The sequence below is a fragment of the Eubalaena glacialis genome, chromosome 1 (genome assembly GCF_028564815.1).
Source record: "Eubalaena glacialis isolate mEubGla1 chromosome 1, mEubGla1.1.hap2.+ XY, whole genome shotgun sequence".
Classification (NCBI taxonomy): Eukaryota; Metazoa; Chordata; class Mammalia; order Artiodactyla; family Balaenidae; genus Eubalaena; species Eubalaena glacialis.
This window is the reverse complement of record NC_083716.1, coordinates 91,838,538-91,864,474: the sequence shown is the minus strand read 5'-3', so window position 1 is coordinate 91,864,474 and position 25,937 is coordinate 91,838,538. Positions and strand designations below refer to the sequence as shown.

Below are 25,937 nucleotides of genomic sequence, written 5' to 3'. Positions count from 1 at the left end.
GCGACTTGCTCCCTGCTCGGCGGTCAGCCCTCTTCAGCAAGGCCCTGCCGCCCGCCCAGGCTGGCGACAGGAGGCCTCAGGGACCCAGGGGTTGCATAGTCAAGGGCGACCTCGCAGCTCAGGTCAGGCGGGATCCTCCAGGCCCGTAGGTGCTTGGCGCTCCGCCCCAGGTCCCGCTTGATGCTCACAAGGACGTGGCCCCGGAGGCTTAATGTCCCTTGGCCCTAGGTCCCTCGGGCATTACCAACCCTGTCCACTCACGCAGTGCTAGGCACAACCTAGCCGTGGCCGGGCCGGCCCTCCTGCCCGACGGCAGTTGCCCCGAATCCACTGGGAGCCACCATTGTGTTGGCATGGCCCATTACAGCCAGCAAGGCCACACTTGCATCCACGCCAACTGCCGAGCACTGTTCCCGGTGCCTAGTGGTCGGCCGGTTCGGAGAACGAGTCCTGGCCCACGACCCCGCTCCCGCACTCGGCCGTGGCGAAACGGCGGAGGGGGGGCTTTTTCCGGAGGGAGCTGTGGAGAGACACACCGGCAGATAGGTGGCTGCGCCGGGGCTGGGCGCTAGTGGGGGCGGCCAGGTGCAGGTCAAGGGGCTCGCGGGCCGCACGGCCGGCACCCGGGCCTGAGGCGGAGTCTGGGTTCAGGCCAGCCACCCCGGGAGCGGCTGGGATGCGGCTGCCTTCCAGGGCCGCCTTCTGGCCGCCTGGCCGGCCAGGCAGGCGGAGAGCGCCCCCTCTGGCGCGCTGTGGTGGGAGGGGCCGGAGGAGGTGGGGCCTGCAGCGGTGCCCGGCGGGGGCGGGGGCGGGGGCGGGGGCGGAGGCGGCGGGCGACTAAAGGAGAAGGCGGAGCGGGAGGCAAAAAGCCTACAGCACCCGGTATTCCCAGGCGGTCTCCCATCCAAGTACTAACCAGGCCCGACCCTGCTTAGCTTCCGAGATCAGACGAGATCGGGCGCGTTCAGGGTGGTATGGCCGTAGACGCAGGAGGGGCCCGCGCGGTGCCTCTTGAGGCCCAGCTTCGCTGGCGCCTGCGCCTTACCGCCATGCCGGCGGCCAGCCCTCTCCGGCAGGGCCCTGCCGCCCGCCCAGGCAGGCGACAGGAGGCCTCGGGGACCCGGGGGTGGCGGAGTGGTGGGCCACCTCGCAGCCCAGGGCGGGCGGGACGCTCCAGGCCCGTCGGCGCTTGGCGCCCCGCCGCAGATCCCGCTCGACGCTCACAGGGACGCGGCCCCGGAGGCTTCAGGGCCCGGCGGCCGCGGTCCCTTGGGCATCCCCCCCTGCCCGCCCACGCGGAGTTAGGCGCAGCCCGGCCACGGCCGGGCCGGCCCTCCGGCCGGGCAGCAGCTGGCCCGAAGCCACTGGGAGCCACCATGGAGTGGGCACGGCCCCTTAGCCCCAGCAAGGCCCCCCCTTGCCCCCACGCCGCCCGCCGAGCACAGGACCCCGGCCCTGGTGGCCGGCAGGCCCGGAGAAGCGGCCCCGGCCCCCGCCCCCGCTCCCGCCCCCGGCCGTGGCGAAACGGCGGAGGGGGGGGCTTTTTCCGGAGGGAGCTGTGGAGAGACACACGGGCAGACAGGGGGCTGCGGCGCGGCTGGGCTCCGGTGGGGGCGGCCAAGTGCAGGTCGAGGGCCTCGCGGGCCGCACGGACGGCACCCCGGCCTGCGGCGGAGTCTGGGTCCGGGCCAGCCACCACGGGAGCGGCTGGGGTGGCGGCTGCCTTCCAGGGCCGCATTCTGGCCGCATGTCCAGCCAGCTCGGCGGGGAGCGATCCCTCCGGCGCGCTGTGTTGGGAGGGACGTGAGGAGGTGAGGCCTGCAGCGGTGCTCAGCGGGGGCGGAGGCGGCCTCGGCCGCGGGCCACTAAATGTCAAGGCGGAGCGGGAGGCAAAAAAGCCTACAGCACTCGGTATTCCCATGTGGTCTCCCATCCAGGTACGAAACAGGCCAGACCCTGATTAGCTTCCGAGATCAGACGAGGTGTGGTGCGTTCAGGGAGGTGTGGCCGTAGAATGCAGCGGGGGCCACGGTGTGCCTCTTGAGGCTTAGCTTCGCTGGTGCTGGCGACTCACCGCCAGCCCGGCAGCCAACCCTCTCCGGCGCGGCCCTGCCGTCCGCCCAGGCAAGCGACAGGAGGCCTCGAGGGCCCGGGGGTGGTGGAGTTGTGGGCGACTTCGCAGCTCAGGTCAGGCGGGACCCTCCAGGCCTGTAGGCGCTTGGCCCTCCGCCCCAGAGCCGCTCAACGCTCACAGGACTTGGCCCCGGAGGCTTAAGGGCCTGTGGCCCTCGGTCCCTTGTGCATTCCCCACCCTGTCAATCCACACAGTGCTAGGCGCAGCCCAGCCACGGCCTGGCCGGCCCTCCTGCCCGACGGCAGTCGGCCCTTAACCCACTGGGAGCCACCATTGAGCCGGCACGGCCCCTTAGCCCCAGCAAGGCCACCCTTGCCCCCACGCCACCCGCCGAGCACAGGACCCGGCGCCTGGTGTCTAGCCAGCCCAGCGAACCGGTCCCAGCCCCCGCCCCCGCTCCCGCCCCCGGCCGTGGCGAAACGGCGGAGCGTGGGCTTTTTCCGGAGGGAGCTGTGGAGATACACACGGGCAGACAGGGGGCTGCGGCGCGGCTGGGCTCCGGTGGGGGCGGCCAAGTGCAGGTCGAGGGCTTCGTGGGCCGCACGGACGGCACCCCGGCCTGCGGCGGAGTCTGGGTCCGGGCCAGCCACCACGGGAGCGGCTGGGGTGGCGGCTGCCTTCCAGGGCCGCCTTCTGGCCGCCTGGCCGGCCAGGCCGGCGCGGAGCGCCCCCTCTGGCGCGCTGTGGTGGGAGGGGCCGGAGGAGGTGGGGCCTGCAGCGCTGCTCGGCGGGGGCGGGGGCGGCGGCGGAGGCGGCGGGCGACTAAAGGAGAAGGCGGAGCGGGAGGCAAAAAGCCTACAGCACCCGGTATTCCCAGGCGGTCTCCCATCCAAGTACTAACCAGGCCCGACCCTGCTTAGCTTCCGCGATCAGACGAGATGGGGCACGTTCAGGGTGGTATGGCCTTAGAGGGCAGCCGGGGCCACGGGGTGCCTCTTGAGGCTTTGCTTCGCTGGTGCTGGCGACTTGCTCCCTGCTCGGCGGTCAGCCCTCTTCAGCAAGGCCCTGCCGCCCGCCCAGGCTGGCGACAGGAGGCCTCAGGGACCCAGGGGTTGCATAGTCAAGGGCGACCTCGCAGCTCAGGTCAGGCGGGATCCTCCAGGCCCGTAGGTGCTTGGCGCTCCGCCCCAGGTCCCGCTTGATGCTCACAAGGACGTGGCCCCGGAGGCTTAATGTCCCTTGGCCCTAGGTCCCTCGGGCATTACCAACCCTGTCCACTCACGCAGTGCTAGGCACAACCTAGCCGTGGCCGGGCCGGCCCTCCTGCCCGACGGCAGTTGCCCCGAATCCACTGGGAGCCACCATTGTGTTGGCATGGCCCATTACAGCCAGCAAGGCCACACTTGCATCCACGCCAACTGCCGAGCACTGTTCCCGGTGCCTAGTGGTCGGCCGGTTCGGAGAACGAGTCCTGGCCCACGACCCCGCTCCCGCACTCGGCCGTGGCGAAACGGCGGAGGGGGGGCTTTTTCCGGAGGGAGCTGTGGAGAGACACACCGGCAGATAGGTGGCTGCGCCGGGGCTGGGCGCTAGTGGGGGCGGCCAGGTGCAGGTCAAGGGGCTCGCGGGCCGCACGGCCGGCACCCGGGCCTGAGGCGGAGTCTGGGTTCAGGCCAGCCACCCCGGGAGCGGCTGGGATGCGGCTGCCTTCCAGGGCCGCCTTCTGGCCGCCTGGCCGGCCAGGCAGGCGGAGAGCGCCCCCTCTGGCGCGCTGTGGTGGGAGGGGCCGGAGGAGGTGGGGCCTGCAGCGGTGCCCGGCGGGGGCGGGGGCGGGGGCGGGGGCGGAGGCGGCGGGCGACTAAAGGAGAAGGCGGAGCGGGAGGCAAAAAGCCTACAGCACCCGGTATTCCCAGGCGGTCTCCCATCCAAGTACTAACCAGGCCCGACCCTGCTTAGCTTCCGAGATCAGACGAGATCGGGCGCGTTCAGGGTGGTATGGCCGTAGACGCAGGAGGGGCCCGCGCGGTGCCTCTTGAGGCCCAGCTTCGCTGGCGCCTGCGCCTTACCGCCATGCCGGCGGCCAGCCCTCTCCGGCAGGGCCCTGCCGCCCGCCCAGGCAGGCGACAGGAGGCCTCGGGGACCCGGGGGTGGCGGAGTGGTGGGCCACCTCGCAGCCCAGGGCGGGCGGGACGCTCCAGGCCCGTCGGCGCTTGGCGCCCCGCCGCAGATCCCGCTCGACGCTCACAGGGACGCGGCCCCGGAGGCTTCAGGGCCCGGCGGCCGCGGTCCCTTGGGCATCCCCCCCTGCCCGCCCACGCGGAGTTAGGCGCAGCCCGGCCACGGCCGGGCCGGCCCTCCGGCCGGGCAGCAGCTGGCCCGAAGCCACTGGGAGCCACCATGGAGTGGGCACGGCCCCTTAGCCCCAGCAAGGCCCCCCCTTGCCCCCACGCCGCCCGCCGAGCACAGGACCCCGGCCCTGGTGGCCGGCAGGCCCGGAGAAGCGGCCCCGGCCCCCGCCCCCGCTCCCGCCCCCGGCCGTGGCGAAACGGCGGAGGGGGGGGCTTTTTCCGGAGGGAGCTGTGGAGAGACACACGGGCAGACAGGGGGCTGCGGCGCGGCTGGGCTCCGGTGGGGGCGGCCAAGTGCAGGTCGAGGGCCTCGCGGGCCGCACGGACGGCACCCCGGCCTGCGGCGGAGTCTGGGTCCGGGCCAGCCACCACGGGAGCGGCTGGGGTGGCGGCTGCCTTCCAGGGCCGCATTCTGGCCGCATGTCCAGCCAGCTCGGCGGGGAGCGATCCCTCCGGCGCGCTGTGTTGGGAGGGACGTGAGGAGGTGAGGCCTGCAGCGGTGCTCAGCGGGGGCGGAGGCGGCCTCGGCCGCGGGCCACTAAATGTCAAGGCGGAGCGGGAGGCAAAAAAGCCTACAGCACTCGGTATTCCCATGTGGTCTCCCATCCAGGTACGAAACAGGCCAGACCCTGATTAGCTTCCGAGATCAGACGAGGTGTGGTGCGTTCAGGGAGGTGTGGCCGTAGAATGCAGCGGGGGCCACGGTGTGCCTCTTGAGGCTTAGCTTCGCTGGTGCTGGCGACTCACCGCCAGCCCGGCAGCCAACCCTCTCCGGCGCGGCCCTGCCGTCCGCCCAGGCAAGCGACAGGAGGCCTCGAGGGCCCGGGGGTGGTGGAGTTGTGGGCGACTTCGCAGCTCAGGTCAGGCGGGACCCTCCAGGCCTGTAGGCGCTTGGCCCTCCGCCCCAGAGCCGCTCAACGCTCACAGGACTTGGCCCCGGAGGCTTAAGGGCCTGTGGCCCTCGGTCCCTTGTGCATTCCCCACCCTGTCAATCCACACAGTGCTAGGCGCAGCCCAGCCACGGCCTGGCCGGCCCTCCTGCCCGACGGCAGTCGGCCCTTAACCCACTGGGAGCCACCATTGAGCCGGCACGGCCCCTTAGCCCCAGCAAGGCCACCCTTGCCCCCACGCCACCCGCCGAGCACAGGACCCGGCGCCTGGTGTCTAGCCAGCCCAGCGAACCGGTCCCAGCCCCCGCCCCCGCTCCCGCCCCCGGCCGTGGCGAAACGGCGGAGCGTGGGCTTTTTCCGGAGGGAGCTGTGGAGATACACACGGGCAGACAGGGGGCTGCGGCGCGGCTGGGCTCCGGTGGGGGCGGCCAAGTGCAGGTCGAGGGCTTCGTGGGCCGCACGGACGGCACCCCGGCCTGCGGCGGAGTCTGGGTCCGGGCCAGCCACCACGGGAGCGGCTGGGGTGGCGGCTGCCTTCCAGGGCCGCCTTCTGGCCGCCTGGCCGGCCAGGCCGGCGCGGAGCGCCCCCTCTGGCGCGCTGTGGTGGGAGGGGCCGGAGGAGGTGGGGCCTGCAGCGCTGCTCGGCGGGGGCGGGGGCGGCGGCGGAGGCGGCGGGCGACTAAAGGAGAAGGCGGAGCGGGAGGCAAAAAGCCTACAGCACCCGGTATTCCCAGGCGGTCTCCCATCCAAGTACTAACCAGGCCCGACCCTGCTTAGCTTCCGCGATCAGACGAGATGGGGCACGTTCAGGGTGGTATGGCCTTAGAGGGCAGCCGGGGCCACGGGGTGCCTCTTGAGGCTTTGCTTCGCTGGTGCTGGCGACTTGCTCCCTGCTCGGCGGTCAGCCCTCTTCAGCAAGGCCCTGCCGCCCGCCCAGGCTGGCGACAGGAGGCCTCAGGGACCCAGGGGTTGCATAGTCAAGGGCGACCTCGCAGCTCAGGTCAGGCGGGATCCTCCAGGCCCGTAGGTGCTTGGCGCTCCGCCCCAGGTCCCGCTTGATGCTCACAAGGACGTGGCCCCGGAGGCTTAATGTCCCTTGGCCCTAGGTCCCTCGGGCATTACCAACCCTGTCCACTCACGCAGTGCTAGGCACAACCTAGCCGTGGCCGGGCCGGCCCTCCTGCCCGACGGCAGTTGCCCCGAATCCACTGGGAGCCACCATTGTGTTGGCATGGCCCATTACAGCCAGCAAGGCCACACTTGCATCCACGCCAACTGCCGAGCACTGTTCCCGGTGCCTAGTGGTCGGCCGGTTCGGAGAACGAGTCCTGGCCCACGACCCCGCTCCCGCACTCGGCCGTGGCGAAACGGCGGAGGGGGGGCTTTTTCCGGAGGGAGCTGTGGAGAGACACACCGGCAGATAGGTGGCTGCGCCGGGGCTGGGCGCTAGTGGGGGCGGCCAGGTGCAGGTCAAGGGGCTCGCGGGCCGCACGGCCGGCACCCGGGCCTGAGGCGGAGTCTGGGTTCAGGCCAGCCACCCCGGGAGCGGCTGGGATGCGGCTGCCTTCCAGGGCCGCCTTCTGGCCGCCTGGCCGGCCAGGCAGGCGGAGAGCGCCCCCTCTGGCGCGCTGTGGTGGGAGGGGCCGGAGGAGGTGGGGCCTGCAGCGGTGCCCGGCGGGGGCGGGGGCGGGGGCGGGGGCGGAGGCGGCGGGCGACTAAAGGAGAAGGCGGAGCGGGAGGCAAAAAGCCTACAGCACCCGGTATTCCCAGGCGGTCTCCCATCCAAGTACTAACCAGGCCCGACCCTGCTTAGCTTCCGAGATCAGACGAGATCGGGCGCGTTCAGGGTGGTATGGCCGTAGACGCAGGAGGGGCCCGCGCGGTGCCTCTTGAGGCCCAGCTTCGCTGGCGCCTGCGCCTTACCGCCATGCCGGCGGCCAGCCCTCTCCGGCAGGGCCCTGCCGCCCGCCCAGGCAGGCGACAGGAGGCCTCGGGGACCCGGGGGTGGCGGAGTGGTGGGCCACCTCGCAGCCCAGGGCGGGCGGGACGCTCCAGGCCCGTCGGCGCTTGGCGCCCCGCCGCAGATCCCGCTCGACGCTCACAGGGACGCGGCCCCGGAGGCTTCAGGGCCCGGCGGCCGCGGTCCCTTGGGCATCCCCCCCTGCCCGCCCACGCGGAGTTAGGCGCAGCCTGGCCACGGCCGGGCCGGCCCTCCGGCCGGGCAGCAGCTGGCCCGAAGCCACTGGGAGCCACCATGGAGTGGGCACGGCCCCTTAGCCCCAGCAAGGCCCCCCCTTGCCCCCACGCCGCCCGCCGAGCACAGGACCCCGGCCCTGGTGGCCGGCAGGCCCGGAGAAGCGGCCCCGGCCCCCGCCCCCGCTCCCGCCCCCGGCCGTGGCGAAACGGCGGAGGGGGGGGCTTTTTCCGGAGGGAGCTGTGGAGAGACACACGGGCAGACAGGGGGCTGCGGCGCGGCTGGGCTCCGGTGGGGGCGGCCAAGTGCAGGTCGAGGGCCTCGCGGGCCGCACGGACGGCACCCCGGCCTGCGGCGGAGTCTGGGTCCGGGCCAGCCACCACGGGAGCGGCTGGGGTGGCGGCTGCCTTCCAGGGCCGCATTCTGGCCGCATGTCCAGCCAGCTCGGCGGGGAGCGATCCCTCCGGCGCGCTGTGTTGGGAGGGACGTGAGGAGGTGAGGCCTGCAGCGGTGCTCAGCGGGGGCGGAGGCGGCCTCGGCCGCGGGCCACTAAATGTCAAGGCGGAGCGGGAGGCAAAAAAGCCTACAGCACTCGGTATTCCCATGTGGTCTCCCATCCAGGTACGAAACAGGCCAGACCCTGATTAGCTTCCGAGATCAGACGAGGTGTGGTGCGTTCAGGGAGGTGTGGCCGTAGAATGCAGCGGGGGCCACGGTGTGCCTCTTGAGGCTTAGCTTCGCTGGTGCTGGCGACTCACCGCCAGCCCGGCAGCCAACCCTCTCCGGCGCGGCCCTGCCGTCCGCCCAGGCAAGCGACAGGAGGCCTCGAGGGCCCGGGGGTGGTGGAGTTGTGGGCGACTTCGCAGCTCAGGTCAGGCGGGACCCTCCAGGCCTGTAGGCGCTTGGCCCTCCGCCCCAGAGCCGCTCAACGCTCACAGGACTTGGCCCCGGAGGCTTAAGGGCCTGTGGCCCTCGGTCCCTTGTGCATTCCCCACCCTGTCAATCCACACAGTGCTAGGCGCAGCCCAGCCACGGCCTGGCCGGCCCTCCTGCCCGACGGCAGTCGGCCCTTAACCCACTGGGAGCCACCATTGAGCCGGCACGGCCCCTTAGCCCCAGCAAGGCCACCCTTGCCCCCACGCCACCCGCCGAGCACAGGACCCGGCGCCTGGTGTCTAGCCAGCCCAGCGAACCGGTCCCAGCCCCCGCCCCCGCTCCCGCCCCCGGCCGTGGCGAAACGGCGGAGCGTGGGCTTTTTCCGGAGGGAGCTGTGGAGATACACACGGGCAGACAGGGGGCTGCGGCGCGGCTGGGCTCCGGTGGGGGCGGCCAAGTGCAGGTCGAGGGCTTCGTGGGCCGCACGGACGGCACCCCGGCCTGCGGCGGAGTCTGGGTCCGGGCCAGCCACCACGGGAGCGGCTGGGGTGGCGGCTGCCTTCCAGGGCCGCCTTCTGGCCGCCTGGCCGGCCAGGCCGGCGCGGAGCGCCCCCTCTGGCGCGCTGTGGTGGGAGGGGCCGGAGGAGGTGGGGCCTGCAGCGCTGCTCGGCGGGGGCGGGGGCGGCGGCGGAGGCGGCGGGCGACTAAAGGAGAAGGCGGAGCGGGAGGCAAAAAGCCTACAGCACCCGGTATTCCCAGGCGGTCTCCCATCCAAGTACTAACCAGGCCCGACCCTGCTTAGCTTCCGCGATCAGACGAGATGGGGCACGTTCAGGGTGGTATGGCCTTAGAGGGCAGCCGGGGCCACGGGGTGCCTCTTGAGGCTTTGCTTCGCTGGTGCTGGCGACTTGCTCCCTGCTCGGCGGTCAGCCCTCTTCAGCAAGGCCCTGCCGCCCGCCCAGGCTGGCGACAGGAGGCCTCAGGGACCCAGGGGTTGCATAGTCAAGGGCGACCTCGCAGCTCAGGTCAGGCGGGATCCTCCAGGCCCGTAGGTGCTTGGCGCTCCGCCCCAGGTCCCGCTTGATGCTCACAAGGACGTGGCCCCGGAGGCTTAATGTCCCTTGGCCCTAGGTCCCTCGGGCATTACCAACCCTGTCCACTCACGCAGTGCTAGGCACAACCTAGCCGTGGCCGGGCCGGCCCTCCTGCCCGACGGCAGTTGCCCCGAATCCACTGGGAGCCACCATTGTGTTGGCATGGCCCATTACAGCCAGCAAGGCCACACTTGCATCCACGCCAACTGCCGAGCACTGTTCCCGGTGCCTAGTGGTCGGCCGGTTCGGAGAACGAGTCCTGGCCCACGACCCCGCTCCCGCACTCGGCCGTGGCGAAACGGCGGAGGGGGGGCTTTTTCCGGAGGGAGCTGTGGAGAGACACACCGGCAGATAGGTGGCTGCGCCGGGGCTGGGCGCTAGTGGGGGCGGCCAGGTGCAGGTCAAGGGGCTCGCGGGCCGCACGGCCGGCACCCGGGCCTGAGGCGGAGTCTGGGTTCAGGCCAGCCACCCCGGGAGCGGCTGGGATGCGGCTGCCTTCCAGGGCCGCCTTCTGGCCGCCTGGCCGGCCAGGCAGGCGGAGAGCGCCCCCTCTGGCGCGCTGTGGTGGGAGGGGCCGGAGGAGGTGGGGCCTGCAGCGGTGCCCGGCGGGGGCGGGGGCGGGGGCGGGGGCGGAGGCGGCGGGCGACTAAAGGAGAAGGCGGAGCGGGAGGCAAAAAGCCTACAGCACCCGGTATTCCCAGGCGGTCTCCCATCCAAGTACTAACCAGGCCCGACCCTGCTTAGCTTCCGAGATCAGACGAGATCGGGCGCGTTCAGGGTGGTATGGCCGTAGACGCAGGAGGGGCCCGCGCGGTGCCTCTTGAGGCCCAGCTTCGCTGGCGCCTGCGCCTTACCGCCATGCCGGCGGCCAGCCCTCTCCGGCAGGGCCCTGCCGCCCGCCCAGGCAGGCGACAGGAGGCCTCGGGGACCCGGGGGTGGCGGAGTGGTGGGCCACCTCGCAGCCCAGGGCGGGCGGGACGCTCCAGGCCCGTCGGCGCTTGGCGCCCCGCCGCAGATCCCGCTCGACGCTCACAGGGACGCGGCCCCGGAGGCTTCAGGGCCCGGCGGCCGCGGTCCCTTGGGCATCCCCCCCTGCCCGCCCACGCGGAGTTAGGCGCAGCCCGGCCACGGCCGGGCCGGCCCTCCGGCCGGGCAGCAGCTGGCCCGAAGCCACTGGGAGCCACCATGGAGTGGGCACGGCCCCTTAGCCCCAGCAAGGCCCCCCCTTGCCCCCACGCCGCCCGCCGAGCACAGGACCCCGGCCCTGGTGGCCGGCAGGCCCGGAGAAGCGGCCCCGGCCCCCGCCCCCGCTCCCGCCCCCGGCCGTGGCGAAACGGCGGAGGGGGGGGCTTTTTCCGGAGGGAGCTGTGGAGAGACACACGGGCAGACAGGGGGCTGCGGCGCGGCTGGGCTCCGGTGGGGGCGGCCAAGTGCAGGTCGAGGGCCTCGCGGGCCGCACGGACGGCACCCCGGCCTGCGGCGGAGTCTGGGTCCGGGCCAGCCACCACGGGAGCGGCTGGGGTGGCGGCTGCCTTCCAGGGCCGCATTCTGGCCGCATGTCCAGCCAGCTCGGCGGGGAGCGATCCCTCCGGCGCGCTGTGTTGGGAGGGACGTGAGGAGGTGAGGCCTGCAGCGGTGCTCAGCGGGGGCGGAGGCGGCCTCGGCCGCGGGCCACTAAATGTCAAGGCGGAGCGGGAGGCAAAAAAGCCTACAGCACTCGGTATTCCCATGTGGTCTCCCATCCAGGTACGAAACAGGCCAGACCCTGATTAGCTTCCGAGATCAGACGAGGTGTGGTGCGTTCAGGGAGGTGTGGCCGTAGAATGCAGCGGGGGCCACGGTGTGCCTCTTGAGGCTTAGCTTCGCTGGTGCTGGCGACTCACCGCCAGCCCGGCAGCCAACCCTCTCCGGCGCGGCCCTGCCGTCCGCCCAGGCAAGCGACAGGAGGCCTCGAGGGCCCGGGGGTGGTGGAGTTGTGGGCGACTTCGCAGCTCAGGTCAGGCGGGACCCTCCAGGCCTGTAGGCGCTTGGCCCTCCGCCCCAGAGCCGCTCAACGCTCACAGGACTTGGCCCCGGAGGCTTAAGGGCCTGTGGCCCTCGGTCCCTTGTGCATTCCCCACCCTGTCAATCCACACAGTGCTAGGCGCAGCCCAGCCACGGCCTGGCCGGCCCTCCTGCCCGACGGCAGTCGGCCCTTAACCCACTGGGAGCCACCATTGAGCCGGCACGGCCCCTTAGCCCCAGCAAGGCCACCCTTGCCCCCACGCCACCCGCCGAGCACAGGACCCGGCGCCTGGTGTCTAGCCAGCCCAGCGAACCGGTCCCAGCCCCCGCCCCCGCTCCCGCCCCCGGCCGTGGCGAAACGGCGGAGCGTGGGCTTTTTCCGGAGGGAGCTGTGGAGATACACACGGGCAGACAGGGGGCTGCGGCGCGGCTGGGCTCCGGTGGGGGCGGCCAAGTGCAGGTCGAGGGCTTCGTGGGCCGCACGGACGGCACCCCGGCCTGCGGCGGAGTCTGGGTCCGGGCCAGCCACCACGGGAGCGGCTGGGGTGGCGGCTGCCTTCCAGGGCCGCCTTCTGGCCGCCTGGCCGGCCAGGCCGGCGCGGAGCGCCCCCTCTGGCGCGCTGTGGTGGGAGGGGCCGGAGGAGGTGGGGCCTGCAGCGCTGCTCGGCGGGGGCGGGGGCGGCGGCGGAGGCGGCGGGCGACTAAAGGAGAAGGCGGAGCGGGAGGCAAAAAGCCTACAGCACCCGGTATTCCCAGGCGGTCTCCCATCCAAGTACTAACCAGGCCCGACCCTGCTTAGCTTCCGCGATCAGACGAGATGGGGCACGTTCAGGGTGGTATGGCCTTAGAGGGCAGCCGGGGCCACGGGGTGCCTCTTGAGGCTTTGCTTCGCTGGTGCTGGCGACTTGCTCCCTGCTCGGCGGTCAGCCCTCTTCAGCAAGGCCCTGCCGCCCGCCCAGGCTGGCGACAGGAGGCCTCAGGGACCCAGGGGTTGCATAGTCAAGGGCGACCTCGCAGCTCAGGTCAGGCGGGATCCTCCAGGCCCGTAGGTGCTTGGCGCTCCGCCCCAGGTCCCGCTTGATGCTCACAAGGACGTGGCCCCGGAGGCTTAATGTCCCTTGGCCCTAGGTCCCTCGGGCATTACCAACCCTGTCCACTCACGCAGTGCTAGGCACAACCTAGCCGTGGCCGGGCCGGCCCTCCTGCCCGACGGCAGTTGCCCCGAATCCACTGGGAGCCACCATTGTGTTGGCATGGCCCATTACAGCCAGCAAGGCCACACTTGCATCCACGCCAACTGCCGAGCACTGTTCCCGGTGCCTAGTGGTCGGCCGGTTCGGAGAACGAGTCCTGGCCCACGACCCCGCTCCCGCACTCGGCCGTGGCGAAACGGCGGAGGGGGGGCTTTTTCCGGAGGGAGCTGTGGAGAGACACACCGGCAGATAGGTGGCTGCGCCGGGGCTGGGCGCTAGTGGGGGCGGCCAGGTGCAGGTCAAGGGGCTCGCGGGCCGCACGGCCGGCACCCGGGCCTGAGGCGGAGTCTGGGTTCAGGCCAGCCACCCCGGGAGCGGCTGGGATGCGGCTGCCTTCCAGGGCCGCCTTCTGGCCGCCTGGCCGGCCAGGCAGGCGGAGAGCGCCCCCTCTGGCGCGCTGTGGTGGGAGGGGCCGGAGGAGGTGGGGCCTGCAGCGGTGCCCGGCGGGGGCGGGGGCGGGGGCGGGGGCGGAGGCGGCGGGCGACTAAAGGAGAAGGCGGAGCGGGAGGCAAAAAGCCTACAGCACCCGGTATTCCCAGGCGGTCTCCCATCCAAGTACTAACCAGGCCCGACCCTGCTTAGCTTCCGAGATCAGACGAGATCGGGCGCGTTCAGGGTGGTATGGCCGTAGACGCAGGAGGGGCCCGCGCGGTGCCTCTTGAGGCCCAGCTTCGCTGGCGCCTGCGCCTTACCGCCATGCCGGCGGCCAGCCCTCTCCGGCAGGGCCCTGCCGCCCGCCCAGGCAGGCGACAGGAGGCCTCGGGGACCCGGGGGTGGCGGAGTGGTGGGCCACCTCGCAGCCCAGGGCGGGCGGGACGCTCCAGGCCCGTCGGCGCTTGGCGCCCCGCCGCAGATCCCGCTCGACGCTCACAGGGACGCGGCCCCGGAGGCTTCAGGGCCCGGCGGCCGCGGTCCCTTGGGCATCCCCCCCTGCCCGCCCACGCGGAGTTAGGCGCAGCCCGGCCACGGCCGGGCCGGCCCTCCGGCCGGGCAGCAGCTGGCCCGAAGCCACTGGGAGCCACCATGGAGTGGGCACGGCCCCTTAGCCCCAGCAAGGCCCCCCCTTGCCCCCACGCCGCCCGCCGAGCACAGGACCCCGGCCCTGGTGGCCGGCAGGCCCGGAGAAGCGGCCCCGGCCCCCGCCCCCGCTCCCGCCCCCGGCCGTGGCGAAACGGCGGAGGGGGGGGCTTTTTCCGGAGGGAGCTGTGGAGAGACACACGGGCAGACAGGGGGCTGCGGCGCGGCTGGGCTCCGGTGGGGGCGGCCAAGTGCAGGTCGAGGGCCTCGCGGGCCGCACGGACGGCACCCCGGCCTGCGGCGGAGTCTGGGTCCGGGCCAGCCACCACGGGAGCGGCTGGGGTGGCGGCTGCCTTCCAGGGCCGCATTCTGGCCGCATGTCCAGCCAGCTCGGCGGGGAGCGATCCCTCCGGCGCGCTGTGTTGGGAGGGACGTGAGGAGGTGAGGCCTGCAGCGGTGCTCAGCGGGGGCGGAGGCGGCCTCGGCCGCGGGCCACTAAATGTCAAGGCGGAGCGGGAGGCAAAAAAGCCTACAGCACTCGGTATTCCCATGTGGTCTCCCATCCAGGTACGAAACAGGCCAGACCCTGATTAGCTTCCGAGATCAGACGAGGTGTGGTGCGTTCAGGGAGGTGTGGCCGTAGAATGCAGCGGGGGCCACGGTGTGCCTCTTGAGGCTTAGCTTCGCTGGTGCTGGCGACTCACCGCCAGCCCGGCAGCCAACCCTCTCCGGCGCGGCCCTGCCGTCCGCCCAGGCAAGCGACAGGAGGCCTCGAGGGCCCGGGGGTGGTGGAGTTGTGGGCGACTTCGCAGCTCAGGTCAGGCGGGACCCTCCAGGCCTGTAGGCGCTTGGCCCTCCGCCCCAGAGCCGCTCAACGCTCACAGGACTTGGCCCCGGAGGCTTAAGGGCCTGTGGCCCTCGGTCCCTTGTGCATTCCCCACCCTGTCAATCCACACAGTGCTAGGCGCAGCCCAGCCACGGCCTGGCCGGCCCTCCTGCCCGACGGCAGTCGGCCCTTAACCCACTGGGAGCCACCATTGAGCCGGCACGGCCCCTTAGCCCCAGCAAGGCCACCCTTGCCCCCACGCCACCCGCCGAGCACAGGACCCGGCGCCTGGTGTCTAGCCAGCCCAGCGAACCGGTCCCAGCCCCCGCCCCCGCTCCCGCCCCCGGCCGTGGCGAAACGGCGGAGCGTGGGCTTTTTCCGGAGGGAGCTGTGGAGATACACACGGGCAGACAGGGGGCTGCGGCGCGGCTGGGCTCCGGTGGGGGCGGCCAAGTGCAGGTCGAGGGCTTCGTGGGCCGCACGGACAGCACCCCGGCCTGCGGCGGAGTCTGGGTCCGGGCCAGCCACCACGGGAGCGGCTGGGGTGGCGGCTGCCTTCCAGGGCCGCCTTCTGGCCGCCTGGCCGGCCAGGCCGGCGCGGAGCGCCCCCTCTGGCGCGCTGTGGTGGGAGGGGCCGGAGGAGGTGGGGCCTGCAGCGCTGCTCGGCGGGGGCGGGGGCGGCGGCGGAGGCGGCGGGCGACTAAAGGAGAAGGCGGAGCGGGAGGCAAAAAGCCTACAGCACCCGGTATTCCCAGGCGGTCTCCCATCCAAGTACTAACCAGGCCCGACCCTGCTTAGCTTCCGCGATCAGACGAGATGGGGCACGTTCAGGGTGGTATGGCCTTAGAGGGCAGCCGGGGCCACGGGGTGCCTCTTGAGGCTTTGCTTCGCTGGTGCTGGCGACTTGCTCCCTGCTCGGCGGTCAGCCCTCTTCAGCAAGGCCCTGCCGCCCGCCCAGGCTGGCGACAGGAGGCCTCAGGGACCCAGGGGTTGCATAGTCAAGGGCGACCTCGCAGCTCAGGTCAGGCGGGATCCTCCAGGCCCGTAGGTGCTTGGCGCTCCGCCCCAGGTCCCGCTTGATGCTCACAAGGACGTGGCCCCGGAGGCTTAATGTCCCTTGGCCCTAGGTCCCTCGGGCATTACCAACCCTGTCCACTCACGCAGTGCTAGGCACAACCTAGCCGTGGCCGGGCCGGCCCTCCTGCCCGACGGCAGTTGCCCCGAATCCACTGGGAGCCACCATTGTGTTGGCATGGCCCATTACAGCCAGCAAGGCCACACTTGCATCCACGCCAACTGCCGAGCACTGTTCCCGGTGCCTAGTGGTCGGCCGGTTCGGAGAACGAGTCCTGGCCCACGACCCCGCTCCCGCACTCGGCCGTGGCGAAACGGCGGAGGGGGGGCTTTTTCCGGAGGGAGCTGTGGAGAGACACACCGGCAGATAGGTGGCTGCGCCGGGGCTGGGCGCTAGTGGGGGCGGCCAGGTGCAGGTCAAGGGGCTCGCGGGCCGCACGGCCGGCACCCGGGCCTGAGGCGGAGTCTGGGTTCAGGCCAGCCACCCCGGGAGCGGCTGGGATGCGGCTGCCTTCCAGGGCCGCCTTCTGGCCGCCTGGCCGGCCAGGCAGGCGGAGAGCGCCCCCTCTGGCGCGCTGTGGTGGGAGGGGCCGGAGGAGGTGGGGCCTGCAGCGGTGCCCGGCGGGGGCGGGGGCGGGGGCGGGGGCGGAGGCGGCGGGCGACTAAAGGAGAAGGCGGAGCGGGAGGCAAAAAGCCTACAGCACCCGGTATTCCCAGGCGGTCTCCCATCCAAGTACTAACCAGGCCCGACCCTGCTTAGCTTCCGAGATCAGACGAGATCGGGCGCGTTCAGGGTGGTATGGCCGTAGACGCAGGAGGGGCCCGCGCGGTGCCTCTTGAGGCCCAGCTTCGCTGGCGCCTGCGCCTTACCGCCATGCCGGCGGCCAGCCCTCTCCGGCAGGGCCCTGCCGCCCGCCCAGGCAGGCGACAGGAGGCCTCGGGGACCCGGGGGTGGCGGAGTGGTGGGCCACCTCGCAGCCCAGGGCGGGCGGGACGCTCCAGGCCCGTCGGCGCTTGGCGCCCCGCCGCAGATCCCGCTCGACGCTCACAGGGACGCGGCCCCGGAGGCTTCAGGGCCCGGCGGCCGCGGTCCCTTGGGCATCCCCCCCTGCCCGCCCACGCGGAGTTAGGCGCAGCCCGGCCACGGCCGGGCCGGCCCTCCGGCCGGGCAGCAGCTGGCCCGAAGCCACTGGGAGCCACCATGGAGTGGGCACGGCCCCTTAGCCCCAGCAAGGCCCCCCCTTGCCCCCACGCCGCCCGCCGAGCACAGGACCCCGGCCCTGGTGGCCGGCAGGCCCGGAGAAGCGGCCCCGGCCCCCGCCCCCGCTCCCGCCCCCGGCCGTGGCGAAACGGCGGAGGGGGGGGCTTTTTCCGGAGGGAGCTGTGGAGAGACACACGGGCAGACAGGGGGCTGCGGCGCGGCTGGGCTCCGGTGGGGGCGGCCAAGTGCAGGTCGAGGGCCTCGCGGGCCGCACGGACGGCACCCCGGCCTGCGGCGGAGTCTGGGTCCGGGCCAGCCACCACGGGAGCGGCTGGGGTGGCGGCTGCCTTCCAGGGCCGCATTCTGGCCGCATGTCCAGCCAGCTCGGCGGGGAGCGATCCCTCCGGCGCGCTGTGTTGGGAGGGACGTGAGGAGGTGAGGCCTGCAGCGGTGCTCAGCGGGGGCGGAGGCGGCCTCGGCCGCGGGCCACTAAATGTCAAGGCGGAGCGGGAGGCAAAAAAGCCTACAGCACTCGGTATTCCCATGTGGTCTCCCATCCAGGTACGAAACAGGCCAGACCCTGATTAGCTTCCGAGATCAGACGAGGTGTGGTGCGTTCAGGGAGGTGTGGCCGTAGAATGCAGCGGGGGCCACGGTGTGCCTCTTGAGGCTTAGCTTCGCTGGTGCTGGCGACTCACCGCCAGCCCGGCAGCCAACCCTCTCCGGCGCGGCCCTGCCGTCCGCCCAGGCAAGCGACAGGAGGCCTCGAGGGCCCGGGGGTGGTGGAGTTGTGGGCGACTTCGCAGCTCAGGTCAGGCGGGACCCTCCAGGCCTGTAGGCGCTTGGCCCTCCGCCCCAGAGCCGCTCAACGCTCACAGGACTTGGCCCCGGAGGCTTAAGGGCCTGTGGCCCTCGGTCCCTTGTGCATTCCCCACCCTGTCAATCCACACAGTGCTAGGCGCAGCCCAGCCACGGCCTGGCCGGCCCTCCTGCCCGACGGCAGTCGGCCCTTAACCCACTGGGAGCCACCATTGAGCCGGCACGGCCCCTTAGCCCCAGCAAGGCCACCCTTGCCCCCACGCCACCCGCCGAGCACAGGACCCGGCGCCTGGTGTCTAGCCAGCCCAGCGAACCGGTCCCAGCCCCCGCCCCCGCTCCCGCCCCCGGCCGTGGCGAAACGGCGGAGCGTGGGCTTTTTCCGGAGGGAGCTGTGGAGATACACACGGGCAGACAGGGGGCTGCGGCGCGGCTGGGCTCCGGTGGGGGCGGCCAAGTGCAGGTCGAGGGCTTCGTGGGCCGCACGGACGGCACCCCGGCCTGCGGCGGAGTCTGGGTCCGGGCCAGCCACCACGGGAGCGGCTGGGGTGGCGGCTGCCTTCCAGGGCCGCCTTCTGGCCGCCTGGCCGGCCAGGCCGGCGCGGAGCGCCCCCTCTGGCGCGCTGTGGTGGGAGGGGCCGGAGGAGGTGGGGCCTGCAGCGCTGCTCGGCGGGGGCGGGGGCGGCGGCGGAGGCGGCGGGCGACTAAAGGAGAAGGCGGAGCGGGAGGCAAAAAGCCTACAGCACCCGGTATTCCCAGGCGGTCTCCCATCCAAGTACTAACCAGGCCCGACCCTGCTTAGCTTCCGCGATCAGACGAGATGGGGCACGTTCAGGGTGGTATGGCCTTAGAGGGCAGCCGGGGCCACGGGGTGCCTCTTGAGGCTTTGCTTCGCTGGTGCTGGCGACTTGCTCCCTGCTCGGCGGTCAGCCCTCTTCAGCAAGGCCCTGCCGCCCGCCCAGGCTGGCGACAGGAGGCCTCAGGGACCCAGGGGTTGCATAGTCAAGGGCGACCTCGCAGCTCAGGTCAGGCGGGATCCTCCAGGCCCGTAGGTGCTTGGCGCTCCGCCCCAGGTCCCGCTTGATGCTCACAAGGACGTGGCCCCGGAGGCTTAATGTCCCTTGGCCCTAGGTCCCTCGGGCATTACCAACCCTGTCCACTCACGCAGTGCTAGGCACAACCTAGCCGTGGCCGGGCCGGCCCTCCTGCCCGACGGCAGTTGCCCCGAATCCACTGGGAGCCACCATTGTGTTGGCATGGCCCATTACAGCCAGCAAGGCCACACTTGCATCCACGCCAACTGCCGAGCACTGTTCCCGGTGCCTAGTGGTCGGCCGGTTCGGAGAACGAGTCCTGGCCCACGACCCCGCTCCCGCACTCGGCCGTGGCGAAACGGCGGAGGGGGGGCTTTTTCCGGAGGGAGCTGTGGAGAGACACACCGGCAGATAGGTGGCTGCGCCGGGGCTGGGCGCTAGTGGGGGCGGCCAGGTGCAGGTCAAGGGGCTCGCGGGCCGCACGGCCGGCACCCGGGCCTGAGGCGGAGTCTGGGTTCAGGCCAGCCACCCCGGGAGCGGCTGGGATGCGGCTGCCTTCCAGGGCCGCCTTCTGGCCGCCTGGCCGGCCAGGCAGGCGGAGAGCGCCCCCTCTGGCGCGCTGTGGTGGGAGGGGCCGGAGGAGGTGGGGCCTGCAGCGGTGCCCGGCGGGGGCGGGGGCGGGGGCGGGGGCGGAGGCGGCGGGCGACTAAAGGAGAAGGCGGAGCGGGAGGCAAAAAGCCTACAGCACCCGGTATTCCCAGGCGGTCTCCCATCCAAGTACTAACCAGGCCCGACCCTGCTTAGCTTCCGAGATCAGACGAGATCGGGCGCGTTCAGGGTGGTATGGCCGTAGACGCAGGAGGGGCCCGCGCGGTGCCTCTTGAGGCCCAGCTTCGCTGGCGCCTGCGCCTTACCGCCATGCCGGCGGCCAGCCCTCTCCGGCAGGGCCCTGCCGCCCGCCCAGGCAGGCGACAGGAGGCCTCGGGGACCCGGGGGTGGCGGAGTGGTGGGCCACCTCGCAGCCCAGGGCGGGCGGGACGCTCCAGGCCCGTCGGCGCTTGGCGCCCCGCCGCAGATCCCGCTCGACGCTCACAGGGACGCGGCCCCGGAGGCTTCAGGGCCCGGCGGCCGCGGTCCCTTGGGCATCCCCCCCTGCCCGCCCACGCGGAGTTAGGCGCAGCCCGGCCACGGCCGGGCCGGCCCTCCGGCCGGGCAGCAGCTGGCCCGAAGCCACTGGGAGCCACCATGGAGTGGGCACGGCCCCTTAGCCCCAGCAAGGCCCCCCCTTGCCCCCACGCCGCCCGCCGAGCACAGGACCCCGGCCCTGGTGGCCGGCAGGCCCGGAGAAGCGGCCCCGGCCCCCGCCCCCGCTCCCGCCCCCGGCCGTGGCGAAACGGCGGAGGGGGGGGCTTTTTCCGGAGGGAGCTGTGGAGAGACACACGGGCAGACAGGGGGCTGCGGCGCGGCTGGGCTCCGGTGGGGGCGGCCAAGTGCAGGTCGAGGGCCTCGCGGGCCGCACGGACGGCACCCCGGCCTGCGGCGGAGTCTGGGTCCGGGCCAGCCACCACGGGAGCGGCTGGGGTGGCGGCTGCCTTCCAGGGCCGCATTCTGGCCGCATGTCCAGCCAGCTCGGCGGGGAGCGATCCCTCCGGCGCGCTGTGTTGGGAGGGACGTGAGGAGGTGAGGCCTGCAGCGGTGCTCAGCGGGGGCGGAGGCGGCCTCGGCCGCGGGCCACTAAATGTCAAGGCGGAGCGGGAGGCAAAAAAGCCTACAGCACTCGGTATTCCCATGTGGTCTCCCATCCAGGTACGAAACAGGCCAGACCCTGATTAGCTTCCGAGATCAGACGAGGTGTGGTGCGTTCAGGGAGGTGTGGCCGTAGAATGCAGCGGGGGCCACGGTGTGCCTCTTGAGGCTTAGCTTCGCTGGTGCTGGCGACTCACCGCCAGCCCGGCAGCCAACCCTCTCCGGCGCGGCCCTGCCGTCCGCCCAGGCAAGCGACAGGAGGCCTCGAGGGCCCGGGGGTGGTGGAGTTGTGGGCGACTTCGCAGCTCAGGTCAGGCGGGACCCTCCAGGCCTGTAGGCGCTTGGCCCTCCGCCCCAGAGCCGCTCAACGCTCACAGGACTTGGCCCCGGAGGCTTAAGGGCCTGTGGCCCTCGGTCCCTTGTGCATTCCCCACCCTGTCAATCCACACAGTGCTAGGCGCAGCCCAGCCACGGCCTGGCCGGCCCTCCTGCCCGACGGCAGTCGGCCCTTAACCCACTGGGAGCCACCATTGAGCCGGCACGGCCCCTTAGCCCCAGCAAGGCCACCCTTGCCCCCACGCCACCCGCCGAGCACAGGACCCGGCGCCTGGTGTCTAGCCAGCCCAGCGAACCGGTCCCAGCCCCCGCCCCCGCTCCCGCCCCCGGCCGTGGCGAAACGGCGGAGCGTGGGCTTTTTCCGGAGGGAGCTGTGGAGATACACACGGGCAGACAGGGGGCTGCGGCGCGGCTGGGCTCCGGTGGGGGCGGCCAAGTGCAGGTCGAGGGCTTCGTGGGCCGCACGGACGGCACCCCGGCCTGCGGCGGAGTCTGGGTCCGGGCCAGCCACCACGGGAGCGGCTGGGGTGGCGGCTGCCTTCCAGGGCCGCCTTCTGGCCGCCTGGCCGGCCAGGCCGGCGCGGAGCGCCCCCTCTGGCGCGCTGTGGTGGGAGGGGCCGGAGGAGGTGGGGCCTGCAGCGCTGCTCGGCGGGGGCGGGGGCGGCGGCGGAGGCGGCGGGCGACTAAAGGAGAAGGCGGAGCGGGAGGCAAAAAGCCTACAGCACCCGGTATTCCCAGGCGGTCTCCCATCCAAGTACTAACCAGGCCCGACCCTGCTTAGCTTCCGCGATCAGACGAGATGGGGCACGTTCAGGGTGGTATGGCCTTAGAGGGCAGCCGGGGCCACGGGGTGCCTCTTGAGGCTTTGCTTCGCTGGTGCTGGCGACTTGCTCCCTGCTCGGCGGTCAGCCCTCTTCAGCAAGGCCCTGCCGCCCGCCCAGGCTGGCGACAGGAGGCCTCAGGGACCCAGGGGTTGCATAGTCAAGGGCGACCTCGCAGCTCAGGTCAGGCGGGATCCTCCAGGCCCGTAGGTGCTTGGCGCTCCGCCCCAGGTCCCGCTTGATGCTCACAAGGACGTGGCCCCGGAGGCTTAATGTCCCTTGGCCCTAGGTCCCTCGGGCATTACCAACCCTGTCCACTCACGCAGTGCTAGGCACAACCTAGCCGTGGCCGGGCCGGCCCTCCTGCCCGACGGCAGTTGCCCCGAATCCACTGGGAGCCACCATTGTGTTGGCATGGCCCATTACAGCCAGCAAGGCCACACTTGCATCCACGCCAACTGCCGAGCACTGTTCCCGGTGCCTAGTGGTCGGCCGGTTCGGAGAACGAGTCCTGGCCCACGACCCCGCTCCCGCACTCGGCCGTGGCGAAACGGCGGAGGGGGGGCTTTTTCCGGAGGGAGCTGTGGAGAGACACACCGGCAGATAGGTGGCTGCGCCGGGGCTGGGCGCTAGTGGGGGCGGCCAGGTGCAGGTCAAGGGGCTCGCGGGCCGCACGGCCGGCACCCGGGCCTGAGGCGGAGTCTGGGTTCAGGCCAGCCACCCCGGGAGCGGCTGGGATGCGGCTGCCTTCCAGGGCCGCCTTCTGGCCGCCTGGCCGGCCAGGCAGGCGGAGAGCGCCCCCTCTGGCGCGCTGTGGTGGGAGGGGCCGGAGGAGGTGGGGCCTGCAGCGGTGCCCGGCGGGGGCGGGGGCGGGGGCGGGGGCGGAGGCGGCGGGCGACTAAAGGAGAAGGCGGAGCGGGAGGCAAAAAGCCTACAGCACCCGGTATTCCCAGGCGGTCTCCCATCCAAGTACTAACCAGGCCCGACCCTGCTTAGCTTCCGAGATCAGACGAGATCGGGCGCGTTCAGGGTGGTATGGCCGTAGACGCAGGAGGGGCCCGCGCGGTGCCTCTTGAGGCCCAGCTTCGCTGGCGCCTGCGCCTTACCGCCATGCCGGCGGCCAGCCCTCTCCGGCAGGGCCCTGCCGCCCGCCCAGGCAGGCGACAGGAGGCCTCGGGGACCCGGGGGTGGCGGAGTGGTGGGCCACCTCGCAGCCCAGGGCGGGCGGGACGCTCCAGGCCCGTCGGCGCTTGGCGCCCCGCCGCAGATCCCGCTCGACGCTCACAGGGACGCGGCCCCGGAGGCTTCAGGGCCCGGCGGCCGCGGTCCCTTGGGCATCCCCCCCTGCCCGCCCACGCGGAGTTAGGCGCAGCCCGGCCACGGCCGGGCCGGCCCTCCGGCCGGGCAGCAGCTGGCCCGAAGCCACTGGGAGCCACCATGGAGTGGGCACGGCCCCTTAGCCCCAGCAAGGCCCCCCCTTGCCCCCACGCCGCCCGCCGAGCACAGGACCCCGGCCCTGGTGGCCGGCAGGCCCGGAGAAGCGGCCCCGGCCCCCGCCCCCGCTCCCGCCCCCGGCCGTGGCGAAACGGCGGAGGGGGGGGCTTTTTCCGGAGGGAGCTGTGGAGAGACACACGGGCAGACAGGGGGCTGCGGCGCGGCTGGGCTCCGGTGGGGGCGGCCAAGTGCAGGTCGAGGGCCTCGCGGGCCGCACGGACGGCACCCCGGCCTGCGGCGGAGTCTGGGTCCGGGCCAGCCACCACGGGAGCGGCTGGGGTGGCGGCTGCCTTCCAGGGCCGCATTCTGGCCGCATGTCCAGCCAGCTCGGCGGGGAGCGATCCCTCCGGCGCGCTGTGTTGGGAGGGACGTGAGGAGGTGAGGCCTGCAGCGGTGCTCAGCGGGGGCGGAGGCGGCCTCGGCCGCGGGCCACTAAATGTCAAGGCGGAGCGGGAGGCAAAAAAGCCTACAGCACTCGGTATTCCCATGTGGTCTCCCATCCAGGTACGAAACAGGCCAGACCCTGATTAGCTTCCGAGATCAGACGAGGTGTGGTGCGTTCAGGGAGGTGTGGCCGTAGAATGCAGCGGGGGCCACGGTGTGCCTCTTGAGGCTTAGCTTCGCTGGTGCTGGCGACTCACCGCCAGCCCGGCAGCCAACCCTCTCCGGCGCGGCCCTGCCGTCCGCCCAGGCAAGCGACAGGAGGCCTCGAGGGCCCGGGGGTGGTGGAGTTGTGGGCGACTTCGCAGCTCAGGTCAGGCGGGACCCTCCAGGCCTGTAGGCGCTTGGCCCTCCGCCCCAGAGCCGCTCAACGCTCACAGGACTTGGCCCCGGAGGCTTAAGGGCCTGTGGCCCTCGGTCCCTTGTGCATTCCCCACCCTGTCAATCCACACAGTGCTAGGCGCAGCCCAGCCACGGCCTGGCCGGCCCTCCTGCCCGACGGCAGTCGGCCCTTAACCCACTGGGAGCCACCATTGAGCCGGCACGGCCCCTTAGCCCCAGCAAGGCCACCCTTGCCCCCACGCCACCCGCCGAGCACAGGACCCGGCGCCTGGTGTCTAGCCAGCCCAGCGAACCGGTCCCAGCCCCCGCCCCCGCTCCCGCCCCCGGCCGTGGCGAAACGGCGGAGCGTGGGCTTTTTCCGGAGGGAGCTGTGGAGATACACACGGGCAGACAGGGGGCTGCGGCGCGGCTGGGCTCCGGTGGGGGCGGCCAAGTGCAGGTCGAGGGCTTCGTGGGCCGCACGGACGGCACCCCGGCCTGCGGCGGAGTCTGGGTCCGGGCCAGCCACCACGGGAGCGGCTGGGGTGGCGGCTGCCTTCCAGGGCCGCCTTCTGGCCGCCTGGCCGGCCAGGCCGGCGCGGAGCGCCCCCTCTGGCGCGCTGTGGTGGGAGGGGCCGGAGGAGGTGGGGCCTGCAGCGCTGCTCGGCGGGGGCGGGGGCGGCGGCGGAGGCGGCGGGCGACTAAAGGAGAAGGCGGAGCGGGAGGCAAAAAGCCTACAGCACCCGGTATTCCCAGGCGGTCTCCCATCCAAGTACTAACCAGGCCCGACCCTGCTTAGCTTCCGCGATCAGACGAGATGGGGCACGTTCAGGGTGGTATGGCCTTAGAGGGCAGCCGGGGCCACGGGGTGCCTCTTGAGGCTTTGCTTCGCTGGTGCTGGCGACTTGCTCCCTGCTCGGCGGTCAGCCCTCTTCAGCAAGGCCCTGCCGCCCGCCCAGGCTGGCGACAGGAGGCCTCAGGGACCCAGGGGTTGCATAGTCAAGGGCGACCTCGCAGCTCAGGTCAGGCGGGATCCTCCAGGCCCGTAGGTGCTTGGCGCTCCGCCCCAGGTCCCGCTTGATGCTCACAAGGACGTGGCCCCGGAGGCTTAATGTCCCTTGGCCCTAGGTCCCTCGGGCATTACCAACCCTGTCCACTCACGCAGTGCTAGGCACAACCTAGCCGTGGCCGGGCCGGCCCTCCTGCCCGACGGCAGTTGCCCCGAATCCACTGGGAGCCACCATTGTGTTGGCATGGCCCATTACAGCCAGCAAGGCCACACTTGCATCCACGCCAACTGCCGAGCACTGTTCCCGGTGCCTAGTGGTCGGCCGGTTCGGAGAACGAGTCCTGGCCCACGACCCCGCTCCCGCACTCGGCCGTGGCGAAACGGCAAAGGGTGGGCTTTTTCTGGAGGGAGCTGTGGAGAGACACACGGGCAGACAGGTGTCTGCGGCACGGATGGGCACTCGTGGTGGTGGCCTGGTGCGGGACGAGGGACTCGCGGGCCTCACGGCCGGCACCCGGGCCTGCGGCGGAGTCTGGGTCCGGGTCATCCACCCCGGGAGCGGCTGGGGTGCGGCTGCCTTCCAGGGCCGCCTTCTGGCCACATGTCCAGCCAGGCTGGTGGGGAGCGCCCCCTCTGGCGCGCTGTGTTGGGAGGGGCCTGAGGATGTGAGGCCTGCAGCGGTGCCCTGCGGGGACAGAGGCAGCCTCAGCCGCGGGCGACTAAAGCAGAAGGCGGAGCCGATGCAAAAATGCCTACAGCACCCGGTATTCCCATGTGGTCTCCCATCCAAGTAGTAAACACGCCCGACCCTGCTTAGCTCCCAAGATCAGAGGAGGTGGGGTGCGTTCAGGGTGGTATGGCCGTAGAAGGCAGGTGGGGCCACGGTGTGCCTCTTGAGGCTCAGCTTCGCTGGTGCTGGTGACTTACCGCCAGCCCGGCTGCCAGCCTTCTCCGGCACGGCCCTGCTAGCCACCCAGGCAGGCGACAGGAGGTCTCGGGCACCCGGGGGTGGCGGCGTGGTGGGCGACCTCGCAGCCCACTGTGGGCGGGAGATTCCAGCCCTGTAGG

General features: G+C 72.4%; 8 non-coding genes and 17 pseudogenes across 8 annotated transcripts; all 25 read right to left on the bottom strand.

The window, feature by feature from the left end:
• Positions 1-867: 867 nt before the first annotated feature.
• On the bottom strand, positions 868-986 carry LOC133075772 (5S ribosomal RNA). The gene has a single exon (XR_009697406.1). It is a non-coding gene; the product is annotated as a 5S ribosomal RNA (ribosomal RNA).
• Positions 987-1,896: 910 nt separating this feature from the next.
• LOC133074816 (5S ribosomal RNA) lies at positions 1,897-2,015 on the bottom strand (annotated as a pseudogene).
• A 911-nt stretch (positions 2,016-2,926) lies between these two features.
• LOC133105147 (5S ribosomal RNA) lies at positions 2,927-3,045 on the bottom strand (annotated as a pseudogene).
• A 917-nt stretch (positions 3,046-3,962) lies between these two features.
• LOC133075218 (5S ribosomal RNA) lies at positions 3,963-4,081 on the bottom strand. Its single transcript, XR_009697333.1, has one exon. It is a non-coding gene; the product is annotated as a 5S ribosomal RNA (ribosomal RNA).
• A 910-nt stretch (positions 4,082-4,991) lies between these two features.
• LOC133074812 (5S ribosomal RNA) lies at positions 4,992-5,110 on the bottom strand (annotated as a pseudogene).
• Positions 5,111-6,021: 911 nt separating this feature from the next.
• Positions 6,022-6,140, bottom strand: LOC133105142 (5S ribosomal RNA; annotated as a pseudogene).
• A 917-nt stretch (positions 6,141-7,057) lies between these two features.
• LOC133074646 (5S ribosomal RNA) lies at positions 7,058-7,176 on the bottom strand. The gene has a single exon (XR_009697210.1). It is a non-coding gene; the product is annotated as a 5S ribosomal RNA (ribosomal RNA).
• Positions 7,177-8,086: 910 nt separating this feature from the next.
• LOC133074806 (5S ribosomal RNA) lies at positions 8,087-8,205 on the bottom strand (annotated as a pseudogene).
• A 911-nt stretch (positions 8,206-9,116) lies between these two features.
• On the bottom strand, positions 9,117-9,235 carry LOC133105134 (5S ribosomal RNA; annotated as a pseudogene).
• Positions 9,236-10,152: 917 nt separating this feature from the next.
• On the bottom strand, positions 10,153-10,271 carry LOC133104922 (5S ribosomal RNA). Its single transcript, XR_009703773.1, has one exon. It is a non-coding gene; the product is annotated as a 5S ribosomal RNA (ribosomal RNA).
• A 910-nt stretch (positions 10,272-11,181) lies between these two features.
• LOC133074800 (5S ribosomal RNA) lies at positions 11,182-11,300 on the bottom strand (annotated as a pseudogene).
• Positions 11,301-12,211: 911 nt separating this feature from the next.
• On the bottom strand, positions 12,212-12,330 carry LOC133105123 (5S ribosomal RNA; annotated as a pseudogene).
• Positions 12,331-13,247: 917 nt separating this feature from the next.
• On the bottom strand, positions 13,248-13,366 carry LOC133104340 (5S ribosomal RNA). The gene has a single exon (XR_009703535.1). It is a non-coding gene; the product is annotated as a 5S ribosomal RNA (ribosomal RNA).
• Positions 13,367-14,276: 910 nt separating this feature from the next.
• On the bottom strand, positions 14,277-14,395 carry LOC133074798 (5S ribosomal RNA; annotated as a pseudogene).
• Positions 14,396-15,306: 911 nt separating this feature from the next.
• Positions 15,307-15,425, bottom strand: LOC133105116 (5S ribosomal RNA; annotated as a pseudogene).
• A 917-nt stretch (positions 15,426-16,342) lies between these two features.
• LOC133103737 (5S ribosomal RNA) lies at positions 16,343-16,461 on the bottom strand. The gene has a single exon (XR_009703362.1). It is a non-coding gene; the product is annotated as a 5S ribosomal RNA (ribosomal RNA).
• Positions 16,462-17,371: 910 nt separating this feature from the next.
• On the bottom strand, positions 17,372-17,490 carry LOC133074794 (5S ribosomal RNA; annotated as a pseudogene).
• A 911-nt stretch (positions 17,491-18,401) lies between these two features.
• Positions 18,402-18,520, bottom strand: LOC133105111 (5S ribosomal RNA; annotated as a pseudogene).
• Positions 18,521-19,437: 917 nt separating this feature from the next.
• Positions 19,438-19,556, bottom strand: LOC133103150 (5S ribosomal RNA). Its single transcript, XR_009703200.1, has one exon. It is a non-coding gene; the product is annotated as a 5S ribosomal RNA (ribosomal RNA).
• A 910-nt stretch (positions 19,557-20,466) lies between these two features.
• On the bottom strand, positions 20,467-20,585 carry LOC133074791 (5S ribosomal RNA; annotated as a pseudogene).
• A 911-nt stretch (positions 20,586-21,496) lies between these two features.
• Positions 21,497-21,615, bottom strand: LOC133105105 (5S ribosomal RNA; annotated as a pseudogene).
• A 917-nt stretch (positions 21,616-22,532) lies between these two features.
• LOC133102592 (5S ribosomal RNA) lies at positions 22,533-22,651 on the bottom strand. Its single transcript, XR_009703009.1, has one exon. It is a non-coding gene; the product is annotated as a 5S ribosomal RNA (ribosomal RNA).
• A 910-nt stretch (positions 22,652-23,561) lies between these two features.
• LOC133074783 (5S ribosomal RNA) lies at positions 23,562-23,680 on the bottom strand (annotated as a pseudogene).
• A 911-nt stretch (positions 23,681-24,591) lies between these two features.
• On the bottom strand, positions 24,592-24,710 carry LOC133105101 (5S ribosomal RNA; annotated as a pseudogene).
• A 908-nt stretch (positions 24,711-25,618) lies between these two features.
• LOC133074727 (5S ribosomal RNA) lies at positions 25,619-25,737 on the bottom strand (annotated as a pseudogene).
• Between the last annotated feature and the right edge of the window lie 200 nt (positions 25,738-25,937).